The sequence below is a fragment of the Miscanthus floridulus genome, chromosome 8 (assembly GCF_019320115.1).
Source record: "Miscanthus floridulus cultivar M001 chromosome 8, ASM1932011v1, whole genome shotgun sequence".
In the NCBI taxonomy this organism is placed as follows: domain Eukaryota; kingdom Viridiplantae; phylum Streptophyta; class Magnoliopsida; order Poales; family Poaceae; genus Miscanthus; species Miscanthus floridulus.
In genome coordinates, this window is record NC_089587.1 from 61,342,494 (window position 1) to 61,349,914 (window position 7,421).

Genomic DNA, 7,421 nt, shown 5'->3' on the forward strand with positions numbered 1-7,421 from the left:
GTATACATGATAGTTGCCAATCTCTCCAGCTATGGGTGTAACTGTCTCCTTTGGCTACGTCATTTTCATTTATGATGTTGACTTCTTGCATTGTAGGTTGTGCATGATATGTTTGCTCAGGTTATAGTTGCAAGTTCTTTAATTTCTTCTCATTTTTCCTGAAAATTGTCTTTGGTAACTTCATGGTCTGCCGCTGCTCTTGGTGCAATGTATGCCGTATTGTATCCTGATGTTTCACTGAAAATTATGTTCGTCAGGCACAAACTTGTGTTACCAATGAAGCCTCCCTGGGTATTCTACCCCTTGCTCCCAAACAGCGCCTTACGGTTTGAATTGACGTTTAAGATAGAGGAGCTCAAGCAGGATGCTTTGATTGCTCTTGTTGCAGCATCTTTCCTTACAAAACTTCATTCAGTCAGAAACTATGGTGCCGGCTAATGAACGCATTCACCTGAGAATATGAGATGTCTGGGAAGTTTTTCTCTGGATCCAGACATTATTAGAGCTTTAAAAAACAAAACGCTTTAGTGCAAAAAATTGACTGGTTACTATCCATGTGTATTGGGAGTGGTTGACAAGGAAGCCGTTTCAATTTGCACTCCAACCTATCTGAATTGGGAGGGAATCGTTTTATCCTAACGAAACAAACCCATGTGTTCGTGGATATCAAATGGATCTGCAAGATTCAGATGGATTATCGATTATGTTACGAGTCAGTTGGTCAGTCAGACATCCAAAATAACACCTAAAGTCGTCATCTCATCATATTTAAAAGAACAAACTTAGACAAGAACTACTAACAGCCGACTCAAATCAAGAAAGGCTGAACCTTTCGACTGCTCAAACTGCAAACTCAACTATATTGAGATCTGAAACAAATTGAACAGACAAGGAAGGGTACATGCATGCTGCAGTCAGCGTGTGTGATAGGAATACACAAACAGAGAATACATCACATTGCTCTTATGGTGAGACAACAATCTTGATCGCAGCGGTAGGGGCAACGCATTCAACTCGTAAAGCTGATGTAGAAGCAGCATCTTCTTCTTGTTCTAGTTGCCCATTGACTTGAGAAGCCAATGGAGTGGTAGCAATCTCTTCGTCCTTCACAGGAACCATGCCTTGGGGAGTCGACGAGCCACCAGTAGCTTGGTTCTTTGCAGCTCCTTGTATTCTTTGTTCTGCAATTTTCACTCTTTCCTCTTTGGAAAGCCGAAGATGCACCCTCTGTTGCCTCTCCGCATATGTCTCCAGTCCTGCATGCGACATCAGCAGAGCGACGAAGGTGAGGTACTCCCCACCAGAGCCAAGGCTTTTTGCATGCAGGTAACCCCTGCATCTACCAGCAGAAAAACAGAGCATCTCAATCCACACGGCTTTGATTACTTCCCACGTCTTCTTCGCACCACCTAATTGCATCAACTCTTGAGCTAGAACCCAAGAGTCTCGAATAAAACCTTCTGCTGACTCTGCCTTGCTAATTATCTTTAGTGTAAGTCCTCTTTCGTCCAGCACCGATAGATCATCATCACCTTGGAGGATGGCCTCGAGTTCATCACAAACAACTGTGAACAAATTCCTTCTGCTTCCAGGTAACAACATCTCTGTATTAGCACACAGCAAATGCATCATGTAGTTAGATATTTGTGTACATATCCTAGAATCATGAGATGTGCCCGTCATATAGAAGCAAAATTCTGTGGCCAGATGCCAGAGAATGATGCTCTCATCGAAGGGCTTGTCTATGCTCCCAAGAAGCATTTCTTCTTCACCGCCATTGCGCTCAACTGCCCATTGGCCTCGGCTGTCACAGAACCTCCAGTAACTCTCAATATCTGTTATATGACTCATCCATCCAGCCTTAACATGTTCACGAACTAACATTGTAATGTCTTTGGAGGAGTGACACGACTTCACGCCAAAATAAGTGTCAAGCAAACCTTTGCATTGAAAGAATTCTACGATGCCCATTAGCATTTCTGTTCCAAGCTAACAATCCTACAAGACTACTTTGGGCAACCCCGTCTGACCACTCCTTGTAAACTTCTGTCACTGTGATGAAAGACAAAAGCTCCAAAAAGTATGAGAAGTACAATAATATGAATGTAACCTTGATGTCGCTTCCCCTATAAGCATTTTTGTGGCTGCTGTGGAAGAGGCAAATGGGCACGATCGGCAACAGGAGATTAAGAAACCATATAAGGGAAGAAAATTCATTGCCCCAGACAGGCGTGGTTCTGTTTCTATCATTCAATTGTCCTTCCTTGCTATAAATAAGATCAAAAGTGTTAGAGATCCCTACACAGAGGACCTTGTAAGTGTCTTTCTCATCCAACAACAAAAAGGATTTCAACGTAGTGAGGCGGTCATCATAGACATATGCATAGTCTACAAATAATTTGTCCGGCACAGAGAGTTGCTTCTTGTGTGGTGATCGGCTATCAGAATCCAGTGCTGGAGGATTTTTGTTCTGTTGCACAAAACTCCGTGCTTCTTGTATGTACCCTTCAAGCTCAACTTCTCTTTTGGCAGTTTTTATCCTTGGGGCAGGATCAAAAGTAGTGACTATACTATTAAAGCTAGCCCTCTTGAGAGCCGATGGCTTGTTGAAGCATTTGAAAATACCAATGATAAAAAGCAGAATTGCTGCAGCTAGTAACCTCTTGTCAGCAGAGGATGACCATGACTTGCAAAACACATAGAGGACCACGACGACCTGAGGAGTTTCACACAACTGAATTAGAGCTGCAGGAGCTTTAGCATAACTACGAGTTGTAATTTTGCAAAATATCACGAATCCTCTTTGTTCTCTTTCTCACTTGAGACACTGCAGTTAGAATGTGACGCCTCCATAGTTCGTTGTCTTCGATGTTGTAAGCAGAGATGTTGACCGGTCCACCGAGGTGTATCAGCAAGATCGGGGCCCATAAAACCTCTAAGTCACGGCTCTCATTTACATCCCCACGGCTGCAACTTACAGGCTCCTGCTGTGCCTTTCTCTGGCGATTAAACAGCGTGGCGAGCGCATAAATGGCTAGAGCATCTGCGCCTAGGTACGCTAGCCAGATGAGCAATCTGTACATGGGCCTGATCTGCTTCTTACGAGAACTGGCAAACAACGAGAGGTAGCACTGAACACCGAGGCTGCCCAAGACGAGGATGCGCAGCTGCCACTCCTCCCACCATTGCAGGGCACTTGAGAAAGTCGTCATATATCTCCCTGTTGTGCGCTCTCTTTTGTGTTTGTGTTTGTGCACAGTAGATTGCTAGTAGCTAGCTAAGGCCGGCGCCTGTGTAGAAAAATTCGAGGAAAAAATTGTGTAGACAGATTTCAGTAGCAAACAATATATTTTGCAATGCGTGTTTTAAATTATATTATATAACTGTGTACCTTGCTCCCGGCCGGCGATGATGGCAGCGTGGTGCCTGATCCTGCAGGTCCTGGGGTGAACGGGGTTGGTAGGTATATACCCGATCGTGGCGGCGGGCACTTCCGCTTGCCCTACCGAAGGTCGCTGATGCGTCGAGCCTAGCACCCAGCAGGTCGTCGGTGATACCATCCAAGCGAAGTCAAAGGAATAAGTGGTTGGGGGTTGGGGCGAGGCCAGCTATTCTATAATGCGCCGACCCGTCGTCGTCGCCTCATCATCGGCAAGCCGGCCGGTTGGTTGACATCCAATTTTTTAAGGACTCCTCTAGGGATTTGAAAAAAAAATAACATAAACATGGCTAAGCTAGTTAGCACCAAATTAATAAGAACGAGTCGCCCACCGACCGAAAGTATTTTCCTTTCCATCTAGTGATTTTTTTTCTAGAACCTCTCCACAATATATACAAACCCAATCCTTGTCGGATAGCTTAATATGATTCATTGGATGTTTACTCCCTTGTCCACAAAAGGATGCAACTATATGATTTGTGTAGGTCAAACTAGTTTAACTTAGACTAAGTTTATAATGACTATCATTAACATTTATGTCTCGAACTAGGTTTACTACAAATATTTATTTCATAATTAATAAAATGATACTTATTTTATATACCATAAATGTTAGGACTTTTTATTTAATTTTTGGTCAAACTTCAAATTGTTTGACTCCTTGAAAAATTGTCTCACCTAATTTTAAGGATAAAATTAAATGCACTAAACTCATATGTGCCCAGGGATCAGTCACACACATAAGCTGACAAATTATCAAAAGTATCATCACGGTGTATCTTACATCACGATTAATAACATAACATAGTCTTACACAACACAGCGGAAATTAAAAGATAGCTCTCTCGTGGAAGCTCCAACACAGGGACGATCAACTGGTTGACCACAAGCCTAATAGTCCTCTGGGAACTCCTCATATCCATTGACATTTGTTACCCATCTAGGATTTTTATCCAAATATTGAAAGTAAACAAGCGTAAGTACTTCCCGTACTTAACAAGTTAACATGGGGTTATGAAAGCTCAAAAAGGATGACACTGGTTTACTGTAGTTAGCACTTTTAGTAGGTCAAGATTTTATCATCAACTATTATTAAGTTATGTTTAAGCTCCCTTTTAAACCCACATAATCAGATATCAGAATCATTTGGATCATATTATCATCGTGTAACATCATAAATGAGCAACAATAAGTAACCAATTATTCTGTGAGTTTTCCGAGCCGCTCGTGACCGTGAGCACATCTGTTATAACAGTTTGTAACCCTCTGCAGAGGTTGTGCACATTCACCACGAGTCGTGATTCCCATATGCCCGGGTTAATTACTCTCATATCACTGCCAAGGTGAGCGGGCAGGGTACGCTATGAAGCCTTTTCATAGGTCTCTCTAACAAGTTAGGGCCGCTAGGTTTCCTCGACAGGCAGATGTAGAAACCCCCTTTCCTATGGCACATATCCATCGCGGCTATACACATAGGAACAGAGGTAGTCCTATACCCAACGTGGCAAGCCCCTTTTGCGCCATAAAGGTAACCTCTAACAAGCTAGAAAAGGTCCTATTACTGAGCTAAAGTCAGAGCCATATGACCCTCACGGTTGCACTGTCAGTCCCAGCTTTTGCCGACAGATAAGTCCTTATGGAGGGCCAAGAGCATCATGATCGAAAGTCATTAGCTTCTCCGCCCTATAATTCAGTTGTTTAAAAGCTAATTTTACCTTTTCGTTCCATAGAACCATTACTCATTATGTAGATCATGTATAGTTACATTAAGCGCTAGCAAACTACCCACATGCATATAACCCATAGGAGACAAGGAACAGGATAATCAATCACTAGGATGTCCTTATGGGTATCAAAATTAGACACATGCAAATGAGTAATTAATAAAGGTGAATAGGACATCAAGGTAGATCCCATGCTATACTTGCCTTGGTTACTAAACTCCTGCTGGTCCTGCTGGTCATCAAAGAACTCTTGGTCTCCAACGTTCTCCTCACTGTCTGAACGCGACCAACAAGGCAACATACAACATTCCAAAGGCATTCATGCAAAGCAAACAATCCTATAATTAGAACAGTACACCAGCAGTATAGAAAACAAGATAAAATGTTTATGAAAATAATCTATGTCTCACTACGATCACGTCAACGCGAAGTTCATAAAAATCAGAGTTAAAACGCGAAAGTTATGATTTAATCACGATTTCCTATAGCAAATTAATTAAGTAAACCTAACCATAAAATTTAAAAGTTGCAAACATGATTAATAGTGGTACTAACACGTAGATTATGAAATTATAAAACTAACGCAATTTGAACGGGTCGATTCAGAGCTAAAACAAAGTTTTTATGAGCAAAACAAATCCAGTGGCATTTCTGTAATTAGTATGAACTATTTTTGGATTTAAAATAAATAAAAAGGATATTCAGATTTAATCAACTGAGGGACGACGGGCATAATTTGCTGAAAACCGAGGGGCTCTTTAGCAATTTTGCCACGGCGAAGGGGTATCGGCCTCTCTGGACCATTGATCATGCGATGGACGACTAGGATTAAATCAGGGAGGGTAGAGGGGAGGCGACTCGCTGGAGACGAAGCCGACACGGCGGCGCTGCCACGGTTGGTGGCGAGGAGCTCGTCGGCATGAATGGATCAGGCCCTATGGGCCATGGTTCTCCAATCTGAGACCACGGGGAAGATGCGGGGAAGATGGTGTGTTCACCCTGGGACAAATCACGGCCGGGGGATGGCTCGCGCGGTGCTCGCCATGACCGGCAGCGAGGAGGAGCTCGCCGGCGCACGCGGGTTGGGGCCTATAGGCCACGGTTCGAAGAACCGAGGGCGCCGAGAAAGAGAGGGGGTGGAGGGGAACCCGCCTAGGCCGAGATTGCGGCCGGAGGTCATGGCCGAGGCGGTGGTCGCCATGGACGGCGATGCGGAGCTCTCATGTGCATGCGGCTAGGGCTCTAGAAGCCATGAAAATCGAAAGTAACGGCACGGGGAGAAAGAGGGGAGCAAGAGGGTTCTCACCATGGGGGAAAACGAGGACGGAGATGGCTCAGGGATGGTGGACCCGCGGAGGGGCGGACGGCAGACCTCGGCGCTTCTTCGTTCGACGGTTGTGGCTTCAGTGCGCTCGGCGAATGCGAAAACGGAGCGGGGGCGACAGCAGGGAGGGCAGCGGAGAGTCTCGGCTCCATTTTATAGAGGTCGGGCGCGGGGAGACGCTCCCATGACGACACAAGACATGGGCGCAGAGCGGCGGTTGCGGCCTTGACCGGCACTGCGGTTGTGGGAGGAGGGGGGGGGGGCGGCACTGATGTGCGGGCCCAGGCGATCAGCGGCTGAAGAAGGAGGAAGGGAGCAGCGGCGGTTGGGCGTGCGGTTCTGCCTAAGTTGAGCCAAGGGAGTGGCGGCGGTTGCTGGGCCGGCTCCTTGCTGGGCCACGCGAGGCTGGGCTGGCGTGGAGGAAGAAAGGCCAGCGGGGAAAGGGCTTGCGGGCCAAAAATGAGGAAGGGAGGGGAGAAAAGAATTTTCCTTTTTTTTCCAAATCAAATTTCCAAATTCATTTTCAAAGGGTTTTTGAATCATTTTGGCATTTAGGTCAAAACCAGACATCACAATAAATTAAATGCAGCAGCATGAATGCATCAACTTGTATCAATTCCTTATGATTGATTTTATTTTCACAAAAATTATTATTTTCCTATATTTTAATGCTCACATAATTGCATAAATAAATCAGATTTAGCTATTTTAAAAGAATGAAATTTTTTAGGGTGTTACAATTCTGCCCCCCTTAAGATTAATCTCGTCCTCGAGATTCGGATGATTGCTTACTCAAACAGTTAGGGATAAGACTTTCGCAAATCCTCTTCTCTTTTCTAAGTAGCCTCATCCTCTGTATACCGATTCCACTGTACCTTGCACATTTTTATAACTCGGCTCCTTGTAACTCTTTCTGCCGTCTGTAAGATCTTTA

At 44.6% G+C, this 7,421-nt stretch overlaps 1 pseudogene; it reads right to left on the reverse strand.

Annotated features, from left to right (window-relative positions):
* Nucleotides 1-963: 963 nt before the first annotated feature.
* LOC136469188 (uncharacterized) lies at nt 964-3,474 on the reverse strand (annotated as a pseudogene).
* Between the last annotated feature and the right edge of the window lie 3,947 nt (nt 3,475-7,421).